We start from the raw sequence: 27,917 nt of genomic DNA, 5'->3' as shown, positions 1-27,917 counted from the left end.
GATGGCCGCTGCATATGGCGGTCTTTCTTTTAAACCTTTGTGCGCTACGTCACGCGCCTGTGCAGTCTATCCCCTTTGACCCAATCAGTTAAAAAAAACAGCTCTCTCCGAGCTTCTTTTACCTCTTCTCTCTCCGTCTCTTGCTGCGATTTAAAAGACAACAAAGCTCACGGCATATGCTGGTGATATTAAATCTGATTCTGATTTAAACAGATTCTTGTTGGTATATGATTTGCTGTGGGCAAGAAAACACTTGCGGTAAATTTGCTTCATATAATTAGGCACTCAAATTTCCTTCACTCCCAGCAGTGAGCATTTGAAAGACCTTGGTCAAGAGCAGTATCCAGCAATTTGATTGCAGTGGTACACAATTGTAAAATTAGTGATGGGGCACAAAGAGGTGCATTGAGGAGTGATAGCTGAGTAGGATAACTAAGCGATATATTTTAATGGAAGATGAATATCTGGGCAATATCATTTGGTTCCATTGGATTGTCTTTCATTACAGCACACTTTGCCACTGTTAATCTGATTCATATCCTAAGGCATGATTAAAAATATATATTAACTAGTTCTGGCAATGATTTCTGAATGAAATAACCACAGTTCACAGGTGCAAAAGTGAAACATTGTGCACAATTTGCATTTTGTTAAAAATGTCCGTCATATCTCCAGAAGGATCACAAAGTAAATTTTAATGTTTTGAGTTAACTTGGAGTTCAAAAGTTCAGAAAAGCATTGAATCATTACTTATATCATTTTGTACATTTGATAACATCATGCTATTAATTAGAAAATAGGCAATTGGCATGGAAAGTGCTAAATGAAAGAATGGTGCAGAAATACAGTAATCAACTCATTATAGAGCAAAAGAGCAAACAGCTTTTCAGTATTTCTGCCCTCTCACCCCACACTGTTAAAGGGTGGCAGCATGTAATGAGTCATTGTGTGAGAACATGTCTGAGATGCTGGTGTCGGGATATGGACAGCAGTTTCTGATGGACTCCTAATCAAAGCTCTTTGGGGGTCTTTGCTCTTGCCTCCATGGTTGGGGGAAGAGGGTCGGTGCCTTTGACGGATCAAGTTGGGGAGAGGGGAATAGGGAAGCTTGAGGTTTGTCCTGCTGTTTGCACATAGGAGAGGAAAGGGGGAGCTTTAGGGTTCTGATGTTTTTCTCATTCATTCAAAGCAGGGCTTTTCCTGTTGCATGGATATCTGTGAAAAGTAAGAATTTCAGGTTGTACACTATACCCATTTTCTCATTTTAAATTGAATCATTGAACCATTGTTCAGAAACAGGCCCTTCCTCCCATCTAGTCTGTGCTGAACTATTAATTTCCACAGTCCCTTCATCCTACACCTGGACTAAAGACCTCCAAACCCTTCTCATCCATGTACCTATGGCAATGCACGTGATACAAAAGGCTGTAGTCAGCATGGCTTCCTCAAGGAAAATATTGCCTGACATCTCTGTTGTAATTCTTTGAAAGAATATCAAGCAGGATAGACAAAGAATCGGATGATGCTGAAGCTGCTTAACAAGCTATGAGCCCATTGTATTACAGGAAAGATTCTAGCATGGATAAAACAGCAGTTGATTGGCAGGAGGCAAAATGTGGGAATAAAGGAAGCCTTTTCTGGCTGGCTGCCGGTGAATAGTGTTGTTCCACAGGAACCGATTAATTTTTTATGTTATATGTCAATGACTTGGATGAAGGAATTGATGACTTTGTTGAAAAGTTTTCAGACTATATGAAGGTAGACGAAGGGGCAGATAGTTTTGAGGAAAAATGGAGACTGTGGAATGACTTAGACAGATTAGGAGAAGGGGCAAAGAAGGAGCAGATGAAATAGAGGTTTGGGAAGTGTATAGTCATGCACTTTGGTAGGTGAAAAGGTTGATTATTTTCTTTTTTGTAATTTATTTTTTTTATTGAAGTTCATCATCAAACAAACATTTCCATAAGATGTATTTCAGACATTGTACATATATATCATTTTGTGGCGACCCACTTTCTGCACAGGCGAACAGGCTCACAAATAGCCAGTGTGTGGGGGGAAGACTTTGATAATGCACCTCTGATGTCATTTCCGCCTGGAGAGGGCGGGCACTAAGGATTAAATGCCAGTGCCACGAAGTTTGAATAAACTAGTCTTGAAACGACTTACCGACTGTGTGTCGTTATTTCAGTGCTGTGTGTAGCACATCGCTACATTGTTGACCCCGATGGTCCAAACAGGATTTGGACCAAAGATGACTGACTCTTCATCTGTTCACGCAGTTTCACTAAAACTGCTGACTTTCTGGACGCAAGCCAAGCAGAAGCCCAGTTCCAAATTCGGCAGTTATCTTCTGATTCCACGCATTACTACCACGTGGTGAGTGACCTTGACCAGGAGACGGCCGCCCAGGTTGCGGATTTCATGCAGTCGCCCCTGGAAGAAGGCAGATATGAAGCATTCAAGGCGCTGCTCATTGGGATCTTTGACCTCTCACAGCGTGAGCGGGGTGCCCGCCTGCTTCACCTGGACGGTTTGGGAGACAGACTGCCGGCAGCATTGATGAACGAGATGCTGGCCCTGGCCGATGGACACAAGCCCTGCCTCATGTTCAAACAAGCGTTCCCAGAGCAACTGCCCGAGTTCATACATCTGCTGCTGGCCGATGCAGATTTCAGCAACCCCCTGGAAGGTGGCAGCCTGGACAGGTGTGCTGTGGAAAGCCAAGAGGGAGAGTGTGGCGTCCGTCAGTCAGATTACCAGGCCACGCGCCCAACAGCAGACCAGATCAGACCAGGCCCGGCAGGGGGGCGCACATAACACAGAGGCAGGAGTGAGGAGGCCAGTGAACAGTGGTGTTTCTACCACCAGCGGTGGGTCACAGAAGCCTGCTTTTGTCACCCACGCTGCAAGGGCCAGGGCCAGGGCCAGCTGCCGCTAATGACTATGGCGGCTGGCTACCAGGACAGCTTCTTGTACGTCTGGGACAAGCAGTTGGGACACCTCTTCTTGGTCGACACCAGAGCGGAAATCAGCATCTTGCCCCCGATGGGGTAGGACACCCACAACAGGAAGCCAGGACCCACCCTGAGGGCTGTAAACGGCAGCACGATACGGACCTACGGCACCCGCACAGTGCAGCTGCAGTTCGGCGCCAGCCGGTTCACGTGGGACTTCACACTGGCCGTGGTGGCCCAACCACTCCTGGGGGCGGACCTCTTGCGGGCTCACAGCCTGCTGGTTGACTTGCAAGGGAAAAGACTGGTACATGCCGAGACTTTCCAGACGTTCTCCCTGGGTGAAGCCAAGTTGCCGGCCCCACACCGGGACTCCATCAAGCTGTCGGACAATGAATTCACCAGAATCCTGGCGGACTGTCCATCGATTCTGGCACCTACACTTTGCGTTCATCTATTTGGACGCCATCCTTATAGCCAGCAGTTGTCATCAGGAGCATCTGTCCCACCTCTGCCAGCTCTGCTCCCGCCTGAGTGATTTCGGCCTCACGATCAACCCGGCCAAATGCCAGTTTGCTCTCGATACCATCAACTTCCTGGGCCACAGGATTACCAAAGACGGGGCAACACCTCTGCCCGCCAAGGTAGACACGATCCGCCACTTTGCCTGGCCCAACACTGTCAAAGGCCTGGAGGAGTTCGTTGGTATGGTGAACTTCTACCACCGTTTCCTCCCCTCAGCAGCCCAAATCATGCACCCTTTGTACACCCTGATGTCGGGTGAAGGCAAGGACATTACTTGGGACGAGGAGGCCGCGGCCGCTTTAGTTAAAGCCAAGGAAGCCTTGGCAGATGCCGCGATGCTGGTGCACCTCAGAACGGACGTTCCGACTGTCCTCACGGTGGACGCGTCCGACACAGCAGTCAGTGGGATGTTGGAGCAGCTCATCGAGGGGTGCTGGCAACCCCTGGCATTCTTCAGTAAGCACCTACGACCACCCAAACTCAAGTACAGTGCTTTCGACCGGGCGCTGTGGGCACTGTATCTGGCAATCCGGCATTTCAGGTACTTCTTAGAAGGCAGGCCGTTCACCACGTTCATGGACCACAAACCGTTGACCTTCGCGTTGACGAAGGTGTCCGATCCCTGGTCAGCTCGCCAGCAGCGACATCAGTCCTACATCTCCGAGTACACGACGGACATCCGGCATGTCTCGGGAAAGGACACTGCCGTAGCGGATGCCCTCTCCAGACCAGCTGTCCAGGCCCTGTCCCTGGGGGTGGACTATGCAGCACTGGCGGAGGCGCAGCAGGCAGACGACGAGATGCCCAGCTACAGGACCGCAGTCTTGGGTTTGCAGCTGCAGGACTTTCTCATAGGCCCAGGTGAGAGGACCCTCCTGTGCGATGTGGCTACCGCCCAATCTCGCCTCATCGTCCCGGCAGCCTGGAGTCGGTGAGTTTTTGACTCCATACACGGTTTGGTGCACCCATCTATCAGGACAACCGTCTGGCAGATCTCCAGCAAATTTATGTGGCACGGACTTCACAAGCAGGTCAGTGAATGGGCCAGAACGTGCGCGCAGTGCCAAACAGCCAAGGTGCAGCGGCACACTAAAGCCCTGCCACAGCAGTTCGAACCCACCCACTGGAGGTTCGACCACATTCATGTGGATATCATGGGCCCCCTACCAGTGTCCTGAGGAGTGCAGTACCTCCTAACTATGGTAGACCGGTTCACGAGGTGGCCAGAGGCGGTCCTGCTCACCGACACATCTGCCGATTCCTGTGCCCAAGCACTGATTGCAACCTGGGTAGCACGCTTCGGGGTACTGGCCCATATTACCTCCGACAGAGGTGCCCAGTTCACCTCCAGCCTGTGGTCGGCTGTGGCCAGCCTGTTGGGAACGCAGCTACACCACACAACTGCCTACCACCAACAGTCGAACGGACTAGTGGAGCTTTTCCACCGTCACTTGAAGTCGGCTCTCATGGCCCGCCTGAGAGGACCTAACTGGGTGGATAAGCTTCCCTGGGTCCTGCTTGGAATTCACACAGCACCTAAAGAGGATCTGCAAGCCTCATCGGCTGAGTTGGTGTACGGCGCACCCCTGGCCGTCCCAGGAGAGTTCATACCAGCCCCAAGGGGGAAAGAGGAAGAACCCGCAGCAGTCCTGGACAGACTACGTGAGAGGCTCGGCAACCTAGCCCCCGTACCGAATTCACAGCACGGATGGACCCCGACCCATGTATCCAAAGATCTGCAGAACTGTAAGTTTGTGTTTGTATGAAGGGGCAGATACCGAGCACCGCTACAGCGGCCATACGAGGGGCTGTTCAAGGTGATCAACAACAACAGGTCCACGTACGTCCTGGACAATGGGGGGGGGGGAAGAGGAAGTTTTCACGGTGGACCGACTCAAACCAGCCCATGTGGACTTGGCACAGCCGGTCGAGGTTCAGGCACCACGGCGCAGAGGCAGACCTTCCTAACAGAGGCAAATCCAGACTCTGGACAACATTGGGGGGTGTATCTCCGGTTTTGGGTGGCGGGGTTATGTGGCGACCCACTTTCTGCGCAGGCGAACCGGCTCACAAATAGCCAGCGCGCGGGGGAAGACTTTGGTAATGCACCCTCTGATGTCATTTCCGCCCAGAGAGGGTGGGCGCTAGGGATTAAATGCCAGCGCCATAAAGTTTGAATAAACTAGTCTCGAAACAACTTACCGACTGTGTGTCGTTATTTCAGCGCTGTGTGTAGTACACCACTACAATATAATCATATGTGTCACAAATCTGCACAAAGTATTTATCTGAGGTATACACTTATAGAAAAGAGTGGAAAGAAAAGAACAAGCAAAAGGAAAGGACTATGTACAAGTAGGGAGTGATCTTTTTTTACAACATATTCATTGATTTGTGAGAATAAAATCTGGCCTATGAGGCATTATGTAGTTAAACCATTTTTCCCAGTCTGAATCATAAGGAGGGTTGACTATTTTCTAACTGGAGAGAAATTTAAAAAAAACTGAGGTGTAAAGGGATTTGTGAGACCCGGTGCACAATTCCCTGAAGGTTAACTTGCAGGTTGAGTCGGTGGTGAGGAAGGCAAATGCAATGTTAGCATTCACTTCAAGGGAACTAGAATATAAAAGCAAGGATGTAACGTTGAGAATTTACAAAACACTGGTGAGGCCTCACTTGGAGTACTGTGAGCAGTTTTGGGCCCCTTATCTTAGAAAGGATGTGCTGAAGCTGGAGAGGGCTTAAAGGAGGTTCATGAAAATTATTCCAGAATTAAACTGTTTGATGGCTATGTCCCTGTATTCTCTGGAATTTAAAAGAATGAGGGGTGACCTAATTAAAACCAGTCAAATGGTGAAAGGCCTTGATAAAGTGCACGTGAAGAGGATGTTTCCTATAGTGGAAGAGTCTAAGAGCCTAGAACTCAGCTTCAATATAGAGGAGAGTCCTTTTAAAACAGAAATGAGGAGGAATTTCTTTAGCCAGAGAGTGGTGAATCTGTGGAATTCTTTGACACAAGCATTGTAGAACCCAAGTCTTTATGTACGTTTAAGGCCAAGCTTGATAGATGCTTGATTGGTCAGGACATAAAGGTTACAGGGGGGGGGGGGGGGGGGGTGGGGAAGGCAGGAGATTGCGGCTGACTGAGAAAATGGATCAGCCATGATGAAGTGTTAGAGCAGCCAAATGAACTGCTCCTTTATCATATGGTCTTAATTTTTAAGTGATATTTCAGTAATCTTCGCTTAAACACTGAGCTAGACCCACTTTCCCAGACTCGTCTTTCTTCCTTTGGATTAGTTTAATGTTTTGAAGCTACAAAACATAACATCTGCAAATGTTGAAATCAAACCTGGGTCCACCACTTCCACTGTTAGCTTGTTCCACACTCACACCTCCCTCTGAGTAAATAGGTTCCCTCTCATGTTCCTTTAAAAATTTCACCTTTCACCCTTAACTCATGATCTATAGTTTTGTAATTTTTAAAAATATCTTTACATAGGCATTAAGAACATATGCCTTAACAAAGGAGCTCATATTTATTTGCAAGTCAACACACTTAAAAGCTGTGCTGTGTCCATACCCTTGTGTGGCTCAGAATTCTGGTGCAGGACAGAGCGCGGCCACGCCAATCTGCTGTCATTTCACGCCACGACCCTCTGGAAGATCCCCCATCTACTTTGGCCAAGAAATACAGCATCACCAACCACGCACTACTCCTTCAGTGTCATAGACCACAAGACCATAAGATACATCAGCAGAATGAGGTCTTTCAGCCCATTGAACCTGCTCCTACATTGCTTCATGGCTGATCCATTTTTCCTCTCAACCCCATTCTCTTGCATTAAGAGGAGCCTCTTCAATCATCACGAGGAAGCATTGGAGATGGTTTGGGCAGGTGGTGAAGATGAGGCAAATCCATCATGAAGGTAGCACTTTATTGGCCGGCGAAGGGTGGAGAAAATACAGGAGACTAAAGACAATTTGGCACTGTACCGTAGAGGCAGAAATGAGAATTCTGAACCACACCTGGAGCACAATAGAGGAGATAACCAAGAGCAGACAGAGATGGAGGAATTTCATTGCTGCCTTAATGCCAGCAGCATAATGGACAGTAAGTAAGTAGGCTGAAAGCTCTTACACTTTGAGTCTTCAGGTTATTAGTCCTGAATGCATCCTCCACATTCGTCTGCGACAGTTTTATATTGGTGGCAAGCCGGTATCCAACATGGCTTGCTTGTCCAGGATATCTCGCTTGTCTTGTATATCTGTAAATACAATTATGGAAACAGAGTGAAATTGTTTACAGATATGTTGCAACATTATTTTGTCAATCCTAGCAAGAATGCTTTTATAGATAATTTAATAACAATGAAACATTGAAAAATCAAAAGAAGAAATCTATTTCTGCCATTAAAATCAGAATCAAAATCAGGACTGACAAAGGGTCTTGACCCGAAATATCAACTGTATTTTCCATAGATGCTGCCTGGCTTGCTGAATTCCTCCAGCATTTTGTGTCTGTTGCTTAGAGTTCCAGCATCTGCAGATTTTCTCTTATTTGTGATCAAGTTTGTGTACATGGGTTCAATGTCTATTCAGAAATCTTCTGGTGGAGGTTAAGAGGCTGTTCCTGAAATGTTGATTGTTTTCAGGCTCCTATGCCACTTCTCTGATGGTAGCTATGAGAAGAGGGTGACTGGACTCCTTAATGATGAATGCAACCTTTTTGAGCCATTGACTTTTGAAGGAGTCCTCATTGCTGGACACTTTCAAAAGATGAATTCATTGCAATTTCAATGATTCTAAGCTCAAAGTTTAAAAAAGCCTCCATTTGTTTGAAATTATAATCATCTATCATTAAAAGATAGACAGGTCAAGCCTCCATACAATTTGAAGAAGCTAGCTGATGTGAATTATTTACACAAGGGATTCTGCAGATGCTGAGAATCTAGAGCAACGCATATAAAATGCAAGAGGAATTCAGCAGGTCAGACAACATCGAGGGAAATGAATTTGAACAGTTGACATTTTAGGACGAGATTATTTATTGATTTTATTTAGATATACAGCATGATAAACAGGCCCTTATGGCCCAAAAAGCAACCATGTGACCAATTAACCAGCTAACCTCTATCCTTTGACCATGGAAGGAAACTGAAGCACCTGGAGGTAATCCACACAGTCACGGAAAAAACATACAAACTGCTTATGGGCAGCGGCAGGAATTAATCCCAGGTCACTGATGTTGTAAATGTTACACTAATTACAATGCTAACTTGCTTCTTTACCCTTGCTCAATTGTCTTGGAGATAATCCTCTTTAAACATACATCAAAAAGCTTTCTCAGAGTTATCCTTAATCTGCTTCCTCAACCCTTTCAAACGATGCCATGCTTTGCAATGTAGAATACTTCTTCTGCTTTCATAACCTAAGGTAACACTACTTATTCCAGAAATAATAATTAAAAAATGGAAGGAAGAGGTTAGATGTTTAGAACTGGAGGCAGAAAATCATTTGAAAGATCAGGGATTGAGAGTTAAGGGGAATTGGCCCAGAGAAGGAGGATTTAAGGCCTGGGATTGAACACCTCATCTCATACAGAATGCTGACAAAGGCTTGAAGGGCCTGATAGCCCACTCCTGCTGCTATTTATGTATTCCTCTAGAGCACTGGCAGTGGCACAGATCACTGGGGCAAGCTATACTGTGTGCTATGATATAGCATCTGACCAGGAACAGAGTGTGCCTTGCACCTACAAGTCAACTTGCATGTAGCTCCTCTAATTCAGCAAAATACCCCATGGTATTTCACAGCAGTAAATATCAAACAAAATTTAATGTGGGACTACTGAGAAAATCGCCACAAGTTTGATTAAAGAGACACATTTTCATAGAGTGGGAAAGGCAGTAATCACCAAGTCAACAAGTGAGATTTGTTGATAGTATTTAGGTAGAGGGGGTGGGTAGAGCTGGAGGGGAGAGAAGGTGGGAGCAGGGATAGAGGTGGAGTCGGGGAAGGGGGAGAGGTGGAGGGGTGGAAGATTCTTTTTCCATTTTCTTGCCTTCTCCCCATAATCTTTGACACCCTGATGAATCAAGAACCTATCACCCTATGTTTTAAATATACACAGTGACTTATCCCCATAGCCATCAGTAGCAATGGTTCACTGGTTCACCACTCTCTGGCTACAGAAGTTTCTCTTTATCTTTTCAGGGTAAGCTGCAAAGAGTTTTAAACTTAGTCAGCTCCATTATGGGCACCAGCCTTCAAAGTATCTATGACATCTTTGAAGCAATGCCTCAAAAAGGCGGCATCCATTATTACCCTGATCTCATTGCTACTGTCAATAAGGAGGTACAGGAGCCTGCAGGCATCCACTCAGTGATTCAGGACAGAATCTTCCCCACTGCCATCTGATTTTGGAATGGACATTGAACCCATAAACATGATCTTAGTACTTTGAAATTTCTATTCCTCACTAGTTATTTAATTTAACTAGTTACTCTCACTCACACACACACACAAATACACATTTTTTTTCTATTTCTATATACTGCTGCTGCAAAGACAAAGTTAAACCCGATTCTGAAATGGGTCCTGCTTGGAAAGCCGTATCGGTTGGTATGGATGAGATCAGATGAAAATTCTGCATCCATGCATCCATTTATAGTTACAAGACATTAAGGAGCATCCTGGAAATATACAGCATATCAGACAGTGTCAGTGATGTTGTGGATATGGGACTAGATTGTGGCAGAGACCCAGTGAGATGTCAACAGCTGCATTGTCAGGAACCACAGGCCACCTCCTCTTCACAGTTCAGTTTGGCTCTCACTTAGATACGGTGTGTACCAAAATACCATAGTGAAAGGCAAATCAGATGGCAGATGTTATCCCCCGGAGGAGAATAGATATAGTGAGTACTGGGACATTTCCTAGTCGAGGATTTTTTAATCTCAGGTTCAAGACTTAAGACCATAAGATATAGGAGCAGAATTAGGCCATTTAGCCCAACATGACTGCTCTGCCATTTCATCATGGCTGATCCATTTCCCTCTCAGCCCCAATCTCCTTCCTTCCTTCTCATATCCCTTTATGCCCTGACTAATCAAGAATTTATTAATCTCTGCTTTAAATATACCCACTGACTGATTATACCAATGACTCTAAGAATGTTAAGTCATCTATTCTTTGCTTCTTATTACTTTATCTCAGTTTGTTGTGCAGTTTCTAAGATTTAAATTATTCACTTTTCATTGTTTTGGGCCCATTATCTGAGAAAGGATAGGCTTGCATTGAGGCAGATTCTGAGGAGGTTTATGAGAAAGATCCTGGGAATTAAAAGTTTAGTGTATGAGGGGAATTTGATGGCTCTGGGCTTGAACTGACTGAAATTTAGAAAACGGGGGGATCCCTTTGAAATCTACTGAATATTGAAAGGCATAGATTGAGTGGATGAGGAGAGGATGTTTCCTTTTGTGTCTTTAGCACAATACTAAAGGCACTATAATGTTTATAGTACAATCTTTATCTCCATGGACAAATAAAGCAGGAATAATGATAAAGGGTCCTGACCTGAAACATTGACTGTTTATTTCCCTCTAGATTCTGCCTGACCTCTTACTTCAACTCTTCAGTGTGGTGCTCCAGATTTCCATCACCTGCAGTCTCCTATGTCTTCATCAACAATAATGACCTATTTTGTCCTCCCCATGGGTTTATTCATCATCAGTACTAATTTTGAATTGAAACTAACACAAGCATTGAGCTCACTCTCCGTTTCAAGTAGAACCAGTTTCTAAATGGTATGACAGGTTGAAATTGATAGGTCTGGCACTCTGTGGGCTGGCGTACTTTAATCTGTTGTGCAGATCTATACCAATTAAATAATTCAATCTAAGGTGTAACTAAAATTTAAAATTAACTAAGAACTCTACAAATCCACAGCTTATTAACATACGTGTACAATCTCTGATCTCAGCCAATAAAGTTTCTAATTTACTGACATTTTGGATTATGGGGCAATTTTGGAGTACCTAAACTTAAAAAGAATTGTCATACTTGTAATATATTTAATATTTTAGTAATATGAGTAATATTGTAAATATATTGTTTGATTAAACATTCTTTGTTGGTTTACTTATTTCACTCTGGCTTGTATGTCTGAGTTGGAGGCCTCTGTTGGCCAGAGTTGACCATGGAATGCTGCATCTCAGTTATCAAGGTACACAAGCCTGAGTGGTACAAATATGGAGAGCAAGCTGTTGCCCATGTAGCAAGCTCCCCCCCACCTCCATGCATCTGACGAACCCAAATGAACAGCAGAGACCGATTCAGATTGGTACCAGGAGCATCACAGAAGTTGCCAGTCACCATTGAAATCAAGGTAGGACTGCAACTCGGGATTATTTCCTCAGATTTACTCCTGAAGCCTTTCCCATGGATAGGTATAACCACAATGCAGTGGAGGTTTGAGCTCAGCACTTGCGTGGTGAACTACATATACCTGTCTGGACACCCTCCCCTCTGCTGACTGCTCCTGAGGCTCCTCCCACAGACGCCTGTATAAAGGCGATTGGAGGCACTGCTCCTCCCTCAGTCTCCAGGATGTTGTGTGGTGGACTCTTGCTGCTGATAAAAGCCTATCATTTGCCTCCCGTCTCCGAGAGTTACTGATGGTGCATCAGCTTGCCTCTCTCTAGATGAGCGGCCAACCATGACTGACGAGCCCCACCGGCCTGAAATGGTTGCATTTCAGGTGGCAGTAACCTGCCTTTGCCCCTCCTCTTGTCAGTAGAAGCAGTTCCGCTGGGCTAAGCCACACTTGAAGGCTAGGAGCTGGATTTGCTTGTCAGAAGCTATTTGAGGCGCAGGCCATTGGAAGCATTTAATAGGTAGTGGGAGCTTATCCCCATTACTACACCTCAAGGAACCAGGGTATGTAAGATATACAGTTCTCTGAGAAAGTCTTAGGCACATATAGATAGCTAGAATGCCTACAACATCTGCATATTGCACTCCTTCTCTGCAACCTTTCTCAAACTTCTCCCATGGCACTCCCTCACCGCTCCTAGGATCTTTTGCTCCCAGCAGATTTACAAACTTCCTCTCCACTCCACATTGACAAATACAATACTGTGCAAAAGTCTTAGGCTATATACATGTGCCTAAGACTTCTGCACAGTATTGTGGGTGAATGGTATTTGTCATTACGCCCACCAACTCATAGGGAGTGCTTCACTCAGGAAAGAAATAAAGTAGAGAAAATGTGTACTTTGTGTTAGTTTTTGGAGTTACAAAACATAACAGTATTCTCTGGATAATGACCAGGGTGCCACAGTAGCTTTGCAGTTAGCATGATGCTGTTACAGATTGAGGCATTCGCAGTTCAGGGTTTAGACTGGCACTAACTTTAAGGAGTTTGTACAGTCTCCCCACACCTACGTGGGTGCTCCAGTTTCCTCCCAAAGTCCAAAGATGTGCTAGGTTAATTGGTCGTTGTAAATTGTCCTATGATTAGGTTAGGGTTAAATGGTTGGTTTGCTGGGTGGTGCAGCTCATTGGGCCAGTTCCACTCTGCATCTCCAAATAACTTGTGGTCAGGAACTTGTGTGGCCTGGTAACAATCAAGACTAAAAACATGCATCAAGTCCTGATATTTGCATCTCAATAATATCATTATCTTTGGATTGAAACCCAAGTGCCTGAGATTGGGTAAGATAATATCTGTCACCCACCACTGGCGCTGTGGCTGAAATGCGTATTGTCTACAAAATACTCTACAGTTACTGCCTAGACTACTCTTTACTAGCCCTCTTTACTTTGGGGGCTAGTAAACAAATTTCAGGAATCTGCAGCTTCTTCCCCAGGTAGTAACTTGTAAATGTGTCATTGTTCCAATTTGATCTAAATCCTGGAACTTCCTGGATACTCCTGTGGGTTTTTTGACAGTGGATGAAATGTGGTAGTTCCACAAGACATTTCATCATCGCTTTCTCAAGAAAAAATAGAATACAGAACAGTACAGCACAAGAACAGCTTGTCACATGAAGAGCCTTTGATAGCTCTGGGGTTGTATTCTTCAGAATTCAGAAGAATGAGGAGTGACCTACTTAAAACTTATCAAATAGTGAAACACCTTGATAGAGTGGATGTGGAGAGGATGTTTCCTATGGTGCGAGTGTCCAGGACCAGAGGACGCAGCCTCAGAATAGAGGAGCATCCTTTTAGAAGAGAGATGAAGAGGATTTTTTTTTTAGCCAGAGTGTGAATCTGTGGAATTAGTTACCATAGGTGGTTGTGGAGAACAAGTCATTGGGGATATTTAAGGTAGAGGTTGATAGATTCTTGATTAGTCAGGACAAAACAGGATATGGGGGTGGGAGAAGGCAGCAGATTGAGAGGAAATATGGATCAGCCATGAGGAAATGGTGAAGACTCAATGGGCTAAATGACCTAATTATGTTCCTATATCCTATGGTCTAAGTATACTCATTCTTGACTGTGATCCCTGCAATACAGAGTCTGTAAGGCAATGGCAAAGTTTCAATCACAAACAAGAGAAAATCTGCAGATGTTTGAAATCCAAGAAACAAATCAAAATGCTGGAGGAACTCAAACCAGACAGCATCTATGAAAAAAAAAGTACAGTTGACGCTTCGGTCCAAGATCCTTTGGGGTGTGCCTGGCCTACTGGGTTCCTCCAGCATTTTGTGTGATTCATTTTGTAGAAATATTTGCCAAGAACAATCATGGTCATGGAAAGACCATAATCACCCATGTCATATGACATGGCACAATGATGATATGAATATCTATTATTGTTGATCTTCAGTATTTCATTTGCTTTGTGAAAACTACATTTGTTGCCTTGAATTTCACTTCAAGACATTGTGCAGGATTTGTGAGTGAGGCCTCCATTGGTCAGAGTTGACCATGGACATTACATCCTAGCTGTCTACATATGGAAGCCTGGGCAGTATGATATGGAGAACAAGCAGTGGCCCATGTAGCAAGCTACCTCTCTCCATGTATCGGATGAACCTAAAGGAATGGCACAGACTGATACAGTTTGGTACCAACAGTGTTGCAGGAGTTGCCAGTCAGCATTGAACTCTATGTAGGACTGCCTTAGGGACCAGCTCCGGATCTTTCCCTCGGGGTTTAATCCTCAGGTGAGCATAGCTACAAGGCTGTGGAGGAATGACATCAGAGTTTTCTCCTAGCTGAGCTGTCGAACATGGCTGATGAGCCTCATCTGCCAGAAGCGACTGGTTTTAAGTGCCAGTAACCCAGCTTTACTCCTTCTCATATTTCTTCTGGGCTTAGTGGCTAAGTCACACATGAAGGCCTGGTTCTGGACTTGGTTGTCAGAGGCTATTTGAGGCTCTTGCCATTGGGAGCATTTAATAGGTAGTGGGAGCTTGCTCCCTTTACCACCCCCAGCTATAAAAACATTACAGAACCAGGTTTTTTAGATTCATGGAAACGACACAGAAGAGATTCTGCAGATGCTGGAAATCCAAAGTAACACAGAAACTGTTGAAGGCACTCTTCGGGTCTGGCAGCATCTACGGATAGGATAAACAGCCAAGTTTCAGGCCGCGACTCTTCATCTGAACTTGTGCTGTAAAGATGTACAGCACAGAAGAGGGCCACTCCAGCCACTTTGCTGATATTACATTACACAACACTGAGGAAAATCCCGCATCCCAGTGTTCAGTCCATTGCTTTCACTGTTCATGCTTTTACAGATACTGTTAAAATATGCTAGGCAAACTAAAAGGTCTTAATATGAATAAGTGACCTTGATCAGATGGATTACATCCCACAGTTCTGAAAGTGTTTGCTGAAGATATAGCAAATGCATTGGTTATGAACTTTCAAGAATCACTTGATTCTGGCATGGTTCTGGGACACTGGAAAATAGCAAATGTCAATCCACCTTTAGATGCCAGAATAAAAAAAGTTGCAGGAGAGGATGGTAGTTAAAAGGTGAAAAGTGAAGCCAAGTCGGTAGGAAAGGTCAAGGGCTGGTAGAGAAGGAATCTGACAGGGGATGAGAGTGGACCAAAGGGGAAAGGGAAGGCAGGGACCCAGGGGAAAGTGATAGGCAGGTGAGAATGCGTTAAAAGTCAGAGGCAGGAATAGAGGAAGGATGGAGGGAGGGTAATTCCCCCCTCCACCAGAAAGAGAAATCAATATTCATGCCATCAGGTTGGAATACAAGGTGTTGCTCCTCCACCCTGAGATGTGGCACATCTTGGAACAAGAGGAGGTCATGGACCGACATATTGGAATGGGAATTGGAATTAAAATGTTTGGCTATTGGGATGCTCTGGACAAACAATCAATGTGAACAAGATTGTCTAATTTGTGTAAAAGGCAGTTGGACAGGTATACGGATAGCAAAGGTTTGGAAGGTTACGGGCCAAATGTGGAAAAATGTTCCTTGTATCACTTATGGAAGCTACCATGATGTCTTTGGCCATGAGGGAATCAGGGAATGAGAAAACCACCTTTGCTAAAAAAGATGATTAATCTATATCTCTTTCCCAGACGCTGCCCAAGCTGCAGATTTCTCAGTGATTTTTTTTATAAATTTAAGGTGACTAATTGCTTAGTTGAAGCCCAAGGCTGGTATTATCCTGCAGTCTCATTAAAGGTAGATGCAGGTGAGACACTGTGGATAAAAAGGAAATGGCTGACATGTTAAATCAGTAGCTTTTCTCTTGTTATTGCCACTCAAGAGCAAATGCCCGTGGTGCTAGAATATCTGTACAAAGTCCAGGGAAGGCAGTTAGTAGACTTTACATGTTAAAAATTGCAAGTGGGGAAATAACAGGACTTCAGAAAAGTCTCTAGTTACTGATAGTTTTGAGGACTTTAAAAGCGAGCAAGTGAGAAAACTGAAAATGTATTACTGATAATCTCCCAAAGCTCTCGATGAATATACTGGTGTTTTTTTCAAATGGAAAATCATAGAGCTGAACTTCAGAGCAACCTAATCTTCTTTTCTGTATGATGGGTTTCAGACTCAAATTCACAATTTTACACAAGTGACTTGGTTGTTCAGAATCGTCTGTTTGCCTAAGTGATACCCAGTCTGTGTGGGTAACAGTCACATTATAATGGCCAACAATGCCCATTGCCTGTTATCAATGTTAAACACTGGAATAGACTGAAGGAAATCCATCAGATAAGAAGCATTCAAGATTGTCTAATGTCATTTTCTATAAAGAAGTGTAAAGGAGAACAAAAAAAATTGTTATTCTGAATCTTATACAGCACAAAAAAGCATAATAAGGTAAAGGACACAATAATAATTCCAAATACAAATACACAAGATAGCTTATATACATAGATCAATTGTATGCCTATAAATCAATACTAAGTGCAAGAATGTCTACCTAATGTGACTCTGACAGGAAATGATAAGGTAGTGCTAGTGGGGGTTGTGGAGGGTGGGTTACTGGGTGGAGATGTTGATCAAGTGTACCTCTAGGTGAAGTTAACTTTGAGTCTGGTGGTCCTGGTGTGGATGCTCTGTAGCCTCCTCCCTGTTGGGAGTGGGGCAAATGGTTCAGGTGGGATCATTCCTGTCACTATACCTTTACCGGCAGCTTTCTGTGTACATGTCCTTGATGGCTGGTAGGTTGGTGTCAGTGATGTGTTTGACTGTTGACGATCTGTTGTACATCCTTCCTGTCCGCTACAGTGTAGCTTCCATACCATGCAACTTGACAGAATGCTCTCTGCTGTGCTTCCGTAGAATGACGCAAGTATGAATGTGCAAGGTCATGCTCTCTTCAGCCTCTTCAGAAAGCAGAGGCACTGGGAGACATTACAGATAATCCATCAAATTGGAAGCATGTGGTAAAGGATGATTTCTTCTCTGGTTTTAATGCCTTTAATCGTAGGCACTGGAATCAGTGAAAGCCCAGCAAGTTTGCAGTTACCTCGATTAACTTTTATAGATGTGACATGGGAGCACTGCGGGTGATGTCCAAAACCAAATGGTGTGCCAAAGTGGGAAGAAAAATGTTAGGCTGAATTGAAGGTGCATTTGCCTCCTGATGAATTATTTAGTTTGAAAGATCATGGCCATATTCAAAAGGACATTAAAAAGATATGAGGCATTTCCATTTCATAAGTGAATCTTATAGTAGGCATTTCATTTAGGCTTAACAAAACTGCTAGAAACATTTAAAGGATTTAACATCCAAGGTGGATGTGAAAATTGCAATAAGAAAAAGAGGTGAATCCAGCAACCAGTGAAATATTTTCCTTTTTGTAATTTGTCTTCACCTTCCTGCAAAAAAAAAATTACTTGTTACTCTTGGTGAAGACTGGTTCCATGAGTAAAGTTAATCTTCTTGTACCTCAGCTGCGATTGCTCTTCTTACAAGAAAATCAGTAATGGACTGACAGCAGAAGTGCGAATAGTGGGCAGATTTTCAGAATTGTTCAGCAATCCTCATTTCATTTGCAGAGTTTCAATTGTCATCCAAGCCTGAGATCAACTGATTTTTGAGGAATAGCATTCAATTTTGAGGTGCAAGTTTTATGATATAGAAACTCAATCCTGATGTAGGTTCTGCAACCAAAGCATTGACAATTCCTTTCAACCCACAGATCTATTCAATCTGATGAATTCTTCCACATTGTTGCTTCATGTTCTGGCGTCTGTAATCCCTTGTGTCTCTCTACGTTATGGGGTACACTCAGTGGCTGCTTTATCAGGTTCACCCCTGTTAATGCAAATATTGTGTGGCAGCAGCTCAATGCATTAAAGAATGTAGGCATAGCCAACAGGTTCAGCAGTTACTGAGAGCAAACGTCAAAATGGGGAAGCAATGCGAACCAAGTGACTTTGGCCACAGAATGGTTGTTGGTGCCAGATGGGATGAACATAGAACATAGAATAGTACAGCACATTACAGGGCCTTAGGTCCACAATGTTGTGCCGACCCTCAAACCCTGCCTTCCATATAACCCCCCAACTTAAATTACACCATATACCTGTCTAGTAGTCTCTTAAATTTCACTAGTGTATTTGCCTCCACCACTGACTCAGGCAGTGCATTCCATGCACCAACCACTCTCTGAGTGAAAAACCTTCCTCTAATATCTCCCTTGAACTTCCCTCCCCTTACCTTAAAGCCATGTCCTCTTGTACTGAGCAGTGGTGCCCTGGGGAAGAGGCCCTGGCTGTCCACTCTATCTATTCTTCTTAATACCTTGTACACCTCTATCATATGTCCTCTCATCCTCCTTCTCTCCAAAGAGTAAAGCCCTAGCTCCCTTAATCTCTGATCATAATCCCTACTCTCTAAACCAGGCAGCATCCTGGTAAATCTCCTTTGTACCCTTTCCAATGCTTCCACATCCTTCCTATAGTGACGTGACCAGAACTGGACACAGTACTCCAAGTGTGGCCTAACCAGAGTTTTATAGAGCTGCATCATTACCTTGTGACTATTAAACTCTATCCCTCGACTTATGAAAGCCAGCACCCCATAAGCTTTCTTAACTACCCTATCTACTTGTGAGGCAACTTTCAGGGATCTGTGGACATGTACCCCCCAGATCCCTCTGCTCCTCCACACTACCAAGTATCCTGCCATTCACTTTGTACTCTGCCTTGGAGTTTGTCCTTCCAAAATGTACCTCCTCACACTTCTCCAGGTTGAACTCCATCTGCCACTTCTCAGCCCGCTTCTGCATCCTATCAATGTCTCTCTGCAATCTTTGACAATCCTCTACACTATCTACAACACCACCAACCTTTGTGTCGTCTACAAACTTGCCAAACCCCCCTTCTACGCCAACATCCAGGTCGTTAATAAAAATCACAAAAAGTAGAGGTCCCAGAACCGATCCTTGTGGGACACCACTAGTCACAACCCTCCAATCTAAATGTACTCCCTCCACCACAACCCTCTGCCTTCTGCAGGCAAGCCAATTCTGAATCCACTTGGCCAAACTTCCCTGGATCCTATGCCTTCTGACTTTCTGAATAAGCCTACCGTGTGGAACACTGTGTGGTGATTTGAATAAAGGAAAGAGGAGAGGTCAGGATAAGAAGATAGGAGGAGGGGGAAGGAGGACAAGCTGGCAGGTGATAGGTTAACCCCAGTGGTGGGAATGTGGGATGAAGGAAGGAGGTGAGAGGTGACATGCAGAACAGTTAAATGGCTGGAGAAGAAATCTGAAGGGAGGGGAGAGTGAATGATGGAAGAAAGGGAAGCAGGAGGGGCACCAGGGAACAGTAATAGGTAGGCAAGAAGAATGAAGAGGTAAGATGACAGCTAGTGTGGGGACTGAGAAGAAGAGAGAAAGGGGAAGAGGGCAAAATTACTCTCTGTCTATCTGTGTCTTCTGTCTGCCTACTTACTGACTTCCTTACCTGCTTACTTACTGAGATAGTGCACAAAGCAGGGCCTCTGCATGCCACACCACCCAGGAACCCATAAATTTAACACTAGCCTAATCATAGGAAAATTTAAAATGACCAACTAACCTTTCAACCGGTACTACTTTGGACTGTGAGAGCAAATTGGAGCACTCGGAGGAGACCCATGTGGTCATGAGGAGTACGTACAAACTCCTTAGCACAAGACCACAAGATATAGAAGCAGAATTAGGCCATTCAGCCCATCATCTCCACTCTATCATTTCATCATGGCTGATCCCAGAATCCATTTAACCCCATACACTTGTCCTCTCATCATATCCCTTGATGCCTCGACCAATCAGGAATCCATCAACTTCCTCCTTAAGTATACCCATGGACTTGGCCTCCACCATAGTCAGTGTCAGAGCATTCCACAGATTCACCACTCTTTAGCTAAAAAATTCCTCCAAACTTCTGTTCTAAAAGGATACCCCTCAATTTTGAGGTTGTGCCCACTTAATTCTGAATACCTCCACATCCACTCCACATCCAACCTATCTAGTCCTTTCAACATTCGGTAGGTTTCAATGAGATCCCCACACATTCTTCTAAATTCCAGTGAGTACAGACCCAGAGCTGTCAAATGTTTCTCATATGTTAACCCCTTTATACTTGGAATCATCCTCATGAGCCTCCTCTGGACTCTCTCCAGTGACACCACATCCTTTCTGAGACAAGGGGTCCAGAAAGATGGCAGCTGGAATTGAACACAGGTCATCAGAACTGTTGAGCATTGTGCTAACCACTTCACTACTGTGCTGAGCTTTCTGATGCATCTCAATAATAAACCTCAAATGTTCTAGATTTTTGGCTGCCAACAATAAAGGAACATTGATACTGAAACACATCACTCCAATGGCTAGACTTTAGTCAAATTTCATTTGTCAGAGAGTTATTGCCAGCATTCTTTTAATGGGTCCCAAAGCATCTGAAGAGTATGCTGTGCTGAAATGGTTCAATGATCACAGGAAGTCTCTGTACTAAAGGGCATGGAAAGGTTATGGAACAGCTACAGGTAATTGAATGCTCTACCTGTAAAATCATAATCAAACAAATATGTTAAAGTTCTGTCATTGTGAAACGTAGCCACACGGCAATTGTGGATGCCTCAAAAAGGCAGTGTCCATCATTAAAGACCCCCATCACCCAGGACGTGCCCCTTTCATTGTTACCATCAGGGAGGAGGTACAGGAGTCTGAAGACACACACACTCAAAGATTCAGGAATGACTTCATCCTCTCCACCATCAGATTCCAGAATGGACATTAAGCCCATGAACATTACATCACTACTTCTTTTTAATTTAAGTATACACTTGGTGCTGTAATTCACACTTTTTATTATGCACTGCTGCCACAAAACAACACATTTCATGACCTGTGCTGGAGATATTAAACCTGATTTGGATTCATAAATGGCAAACGAAGCAAATGCTTGACTCATGCCCTCCACATGCCTTTGGTCAAGTCGACGATGTCATGCTTGATCCAGAGACTGGCAAAATTGGTAGTGCCTAGCTTTCCCAGTTTTAAAGTTTAAAGAACATTTATTATCAAATTGTGTATACCACTTACAACCCTGAGGTTTGTCTTCTTACAGGCAGTCAGGAAAGATGCACAATAGAATCCAGAGAAAACTCCACGAAAAGACCTTCAAAATTCCGATGAGTGGGGAAAAAAAAGCAAATTGTGCAAACACTAGAAAGGTAAGGAGATAACAGAGAGTCTCCAAGAGAGTCCACAGCCACGAAGCCAGTTCAGTACTGAGGTGAGTACAGGCCACAGCCACAGAGACAGTTCAGTACTGAGGTGAGTACAGGCCACAGACACAGAGCCAGTTCAGTACTGAGGTGAGTACAGGCCACAGACACAGAGACAGTTCAGTACTGAGGTAAGTACAGGCCACAGACACAGAGCCAGTTCAGTACTGAGGTAAGTAGAGGCCACAGCCACGAAGCCAGTTCAGTACTGAGGTGAGTAAAGGCCACAGACACAGAGACAGTTCAGAACTGAGGTAAGTACAGGCCACAGACACAGAGCCAGTTCAGTACTGAGGTAAGTAGAGGCCACAGCCACGAAGCCAGTTCAGTACTGAGGTGAGTACAGGCCACAAACACAGAGCCAGTTCAGTACTGAGATGAGTACAGGCCACAGCCACAGAGACAGTTCAGTACTGAGGTGAGTACAGGCCACAGCCACAGAGCCAGTTCAGTACTGAGATGAGTACAGGCCACAGCCACAGAGCCAGTTCAGTACTGAGGTGAGTACAAGCCACAGCCACAGAGCCAGTTCAGTACTGAGGTGAGTACAGGCCACAGCCACAGAGTCAGTTCAGTACTGAGGTGAGTACAGGCCACAGCCACAGAGACAGTTCAGCACTGAGGTGAGTACAGGCCACAGACACAGAGACAGTTCAGCACTGAGGTGAGTACAGGCCACAGTCAAGAATTGAGTTCAATACTGAGGTGAGTACAGGCCACAGTCATGAATCCAGTTCAGTACTGAGGTGAGTACAGGCCACAGACACAGAGTCAGTTCAGTACTGAGGTGAGTACAGGCCACAGGCACAGAGCCAGTTCAGTACTGAGGTGAGTACAGGCCACAGGCACAGAGACAGTTCAGTACTGAGGTGAGTACAGGCCACAGGCACAGAGCCAGTTCAGTACTGAGGTGAGTACAGGCCACAGGCACAGAGCCAGTTCAGTACTGATGTGAGTACAGGCCACAGTCATGAATCCAGTTCAGTACTGAGGTGAGTACAGGCCACAGACACAGAGTCAGTTCAGTACTGAGGTGAGTACAGGCCACAGACACAGAGCCAGTTACGTACTGAGGTGAGTACAGGCCACAGCCACAGAGCCAGTTCAGTACTGAGGTAAGTACAGGCCACAGCCACGAAGCCAGTTCAGTACTGAGGTGAGTACAGGCCACAGACACAGAGTCAGTTCAGTACTGAGGTGAGTACAGGCCACAGGCACAGAGCCAGTTCAGTACTGAGGTGAGTACAGGCCACAGCCACAGAGCCAGTTCAGTACTGAGGTGAGTACAGGCCACAGTCATGAATCCAGTTCAGTATTGAGGTGAGTACAGGCCACAGACACAGAGGCAGTTCAGTACTGAGGTGTGTACAGGACACAGCCACAGAGCCAGTTCAGTACTGAGGTGAGTACAGGCCACAGCCAAAGAGCCAGTTCAGTACTGAGGTGAGTACAGGCCACAGTCATGAATCCAGTTCAGTACTGAGGTGAGTACAGGCCACAGACACAGAGCCAGTTCAGTACTGAGGTGAGTACAGGGCACAGCCAAAGAGCCAGTTCAGTACTGAGGTGAGTACAGGCCACAGTCATGAATCCAGTTCAGTACTGAGGTGAGTACAGGCCACAGCCACAGAGCCAGTTCAGTACTGAGGTGAGTACAGGCCACAGCCACAAAGACAGTTCAGTACTGAGTTGAGTACAGGCCACAGACACAGAGCCAGTTCAGTACTGAGCTGAGTACAGGCCACAGCCACAGAGCCAGTTCAGTACGGAGGTCAGTACAGGCCACAGACACAGAGCCAGTTCAGTACTGAGGTGAGTACAGCCACAGAGCCAGTTCAGTACTGAGGTAAGTAGAGGCCACAGCCACGAAGCCAGTTCAGTACTGAGGTGAGTACAGGCCACAGACACAGAGCAAGTTCAGTTCTGAGGTGAGTACAGGCCACAGACACAGAGCAAGTTCAGTACTGAGGTAAGTACAGGCCACAGCCACGAAGCCAGTTCAGTACGGAGGTCAGTACAGGCCACAGACACAGAGACAGTTCAGTACTGAGGTGAGTACAGCTACAGAGCCAGTTCAGTACTGAGGTGAGTACAGGCCACAGCCACAGAGCCAGTTCAGTACTGAGGTGAGTACAGGCCACAGTCATGAATCCAGTTCAGTATTGAGGTGAGTACAGGCCACAGACACAGAGACAGTTCAGTACTGAGGTGAGTACAGCTACAGAGCCAGTTCAGTACTGAGGTGAGTACAGGCCACAGCCACAGAGCCAGTTCAGTACTGAGGTGAGTACAGGCCACAGTCATGAATCCAGTTCAGTATTGAGGTGAGTACAGGCCACAGACACAGAGACAGTTCAGTACTGAGGTGAGTACAGGCCACAGCCACAGAGACAGTTCAGCACTGAGGTGAGTACAGGCCACAGACACAGAGACAGTTCAGTACTGAGGTGAGTACAGGACACAGCCACAGAGCCAGTTCAGTACTGAGGTGAGTACAGGACACAGCCACAGAACCAGTTCAGTACTGAGGTGAGTACAGGCCACAGTCATGAATCCAGTTCAGTACTGAGGTGAGTACAGGCCACAGCCACAGAGACAGTTCAGTACTGAGGTGAGTACAGGCCACAGACACAGAGCCAGTTCAGTACTGAGCTGAGTACAGGCCACAGCCACAGAGCCAGTTCAGTACGGAGGTCAGTACAGGCCACAGACACAGAGCCAGTTCAGTACTGAGGTGAGTACAGCCACAGAGCCAGTTCAGTACTGAGGTAAGTAGAGGCCACAGCCACAGAGCCAGTTCAGTACTGAGGTGAGTACAGGCCACAGTCATGAATCCAGTTCAGTATTGAGGTGAGTACAGGCCACAGACACAGAGCCAGTTCAGTTCTGAGGTGAGTACAGGCCACAGACACAGAGCAAGTTCAGTACTGAGGTGAGTACAGGCCACAGCCACAGAGCCAGTTCAGTACGGAGGTCAGTACAGGCCACAGACACAGAGCCAGTTCAGTACTGAGGTGAGTACAGGCCACAGACATGAAGCCAGTTCAGTACTGAGCTGAGTACAGCCACAGAGCCAGTTCAGTACTGAGGTGAGTACAGGCCACAGCCACAGAGCCAGTTCAGTACTGAGGTGAGTACAGGCCACAGTCATGAATCCAGTTCAGTATTGAGGTGAGTACAGGCCACAGACACAGAGCCAGTTCAGTACTGAGGTAAGTAGAGGCCACAGCCACGAAGCCAGTTCAGTACTGAGGTGAGTACAGGCCACAGACACAGAGCCAGTTCAGTACTGAGGTGAGTACAGGCCACAGTCATGAATCCAGTTCAGTATTGAGGTGAGTACAGGCCACAGACACAGAGGCAGTTCAGTACTGAGGTGTGTACAGGACACAGCCACAGAGCCAGTTCAGTACTGAGGTGAGTACAGGCCACAGTCATGAATCCAGTTCAGTACTGAGGTGAGTACAGGCCACAGCCACAGAGCCAGTTCAGTACGGAGGTCAGTACAGGCCACAGACACAGAGCCAGTTCAGTACTAAGGTGAGTACAGCCACAGAGCCAGTTCAGTACTGAGGTGAGTACAGGCCACAGCCACGAAGCCAGTTCAGTACTGAGGTAAGTAGAGGCCACAGCCACGAAGCCAGTTCAGTACTGAGGTGAGTACAGGCCACAGACACAGAGCCAGTTCAGTTCTGAGGTGAGTACAGGCCACAGCCACAGAGCCAGTTCAGTACTGAGGTCAGTACAGGCCACAGACACAGAGCCAGATCAGTACTGAGGTGAGTACAGCTACAGAGCCAGTTCAGTACTGAGGTGAGTACAGGCCACAGTCATGAATCCAGTTCAGTACTGAGGTGAGTACAGGCCACAGCCACAGAGACAGTTCAGTACTGAGGTGAGTACAGGCCACAGACACAGAGCCAGTTCAGTACTGAGGTGAGTACAGGCCACAGCCAAAGAGCCAGTTCAGTACTGAGGTGAGTACAGGCCACAGTCATGAATCCAGTTCAGTACTGAGGTGAGTACAGGCCACAGCCACAGAGCCAGTTCAGTACTGAGGTAAGTACAGGCCACAGCCACGAAGCCAGTTCAGTACTGAGGTGAGTACAGGCCACAGACACAGAGTCATTTCAGTACTGAGGTGAGTACAGGCCACAGTCACAGAGCCAGTTCAGTACTGAGCTGAGTACAGGCCACAGCCACAGAGCCAGTTCAGTACGGAGGTCAGTACAGGCCACAGACACAGAGCCAGTTCAGTACTGAGGTGAGTACAGCCACAGAGCCAGTTCAGTACTGAGGTGAGTACAGGCCACAGCCACAGAGCCAGTTCAGTACTGAGGTGAGTACAGGCCACAGTCATGAATCCAGTTCAGTACTGAGGTGAGTACAGGCCACAGTCATGAATCCAGTTCAGTATTGAGGTGAGTACAGGCCACAGACACAGAGACAGTTCAGTACTGAGGTGAGTACAGGCCACAGCCACAGAGCCAGTTCAGTACTGAGGTGAGTACAGGCCACAGCCACAGAGCCAGTTCAGTATGGAGGTCAGTACAGGCCACAGACACAGAGCCAGTTCAGTACTGAGGTGAGTACAGCCACAGAGCCAGTTCAGTACTGAGGTGAGTACAGGCCACAGCCACAGAGCCAGTTCAGTACTGAGGTGAGTACAGCCACAGAGCCAGTTCAGTACTGAGGTGAGTACAGGCCACAGCCACAGAGCCAGTTCAGTACTGAGGTGAGTACAGGCCACAGCCACAGAGACAGTTCAGTACTGAGGTGAGTACAGGCCACAGACACAGAGTCAGTTCAGCACTGAGGTGAGTACAGGCCACAGACACAGATCCAGTTCAGTACTGAGGTGAGTACAGGCCACAGCCACAGAGCCAGTTCCGTACTGAGGTGAGTACAGGCCACAGCCACAGAGCCAGTTCAGTACTGAGGTAAGTACAGGCCACAGCCACGCAGCCAGTTCAGTACTGAGGTGAGTACAGGCCACAGACACAGAGTCAGTTCAGTACTGAGGTGAGTACAGGCCACAGGCACAAAGACAGTTCAGTACTGAGGTGAGTACAGGCCACAGCCACAGAGCCAGTTCAGTACTGAGGTGAGTACAGCCACAGAGCCAGTTCAGTACTGAGGTGAGTACAGGCCACAGCCACAGAGACAGTTCAGTACTGAGGTGAGTACAGGCCACAGACACAGAGCCAGTTCAGTACTGAGGTGAGTACAGTTCTGTGGTGAACTATGTGCCTGTCGGGACACGCCCCTGCTGACTGCTCCTGTGGCTCCTCCCACAGGCCCCTGTATAAAGGAGACCTGCGGCCTGAAGATCGGCCTCAGTCTCCAGGACCTTGTATGATAGACACTCACTCCTGGTTCCTTCTTCCAGTCAATAAAAGCCGATATCTCGCCTACGTCTCAGTGTGAGTTATTGATGGTGCATCAATTTTATTGACTGGAAGTTTTAAAACATGGAACCCGTTTTGCGTCCGGACCGGTTGGATTTGGACCCTCAAGACCCTGACGCAGCTCTCGCTTTTGAACACTGGCTTGCATGCTTCCAATCGTACTTGGCGGAGCTTCGTGCGACTGAACCCTCCGTTATGCACAGAATCCTACTCTCGAGGGTCTCCTCCAAAGTTTACTCCTTTATCCGGGACCTGCCGACCTACGAAGGGGCACTGGACGCCCTCAAACGACAGTACCTGCGGCCGGTGAACACCGTCTACGCAAGACATCGCTTAGCTACCCGGCAACAGCGGCCTGGCGAATCGTGCGCTGAGTTTCTCCGAGCACTACAGACACTCGTCCGACCTTGCGACTGCAAGACGCTCACGGCAGAACAGCATGCGGAGCTGCTGGTGCGAGACGCCTTTGTGATGGGACTGAGGTCAGTGTACATGCGCCAGCGGCTGCTGGAGAACTCAGATCTTACCTTAAGCTCGGCGATAGAGAAGGCCAATGCTCTAGAAGCTGCGCGGCATAACGCCGACGCTGTCCAGTCGCGCGATTCCCCGCCGGTTTCGTGGACGCCTCAGACCCCGCCACCGCCGGCTCCCGGGAGCGAATTCCCCAACGCCGCCGCCAGTCGCGATTCCACGAGCTCCCCGACCCAGACCACGGCTGTGGCCCGTAAGAAACTCGTGCTTTGTTATTTCTGTGGCCAAAAGAAACATCCTCGACGACGCTGTCCAGCGCGAGAAGCGACCTGCTCCAG

The sequence above is a fragment of the Hypanus sabinus genome, chromosome 2 (genome assembly GCF_030144855.1).
Source record: "Hypanus sabinus isolate sHypSab1 chromosome 2, sHypSab1.hap1, whole genome shotgun sequence".
Classification (NCBI taxonomy): domain Eukaryota; kingdom Metazoa; phylum Chordata; class Chondrichthyes; order Myliobatiformes; family Dasyatidae; genus Hypanus; species Hypanus sabinus.
This window is presented reverse-complemented; position numbering follows the sequence as displayed.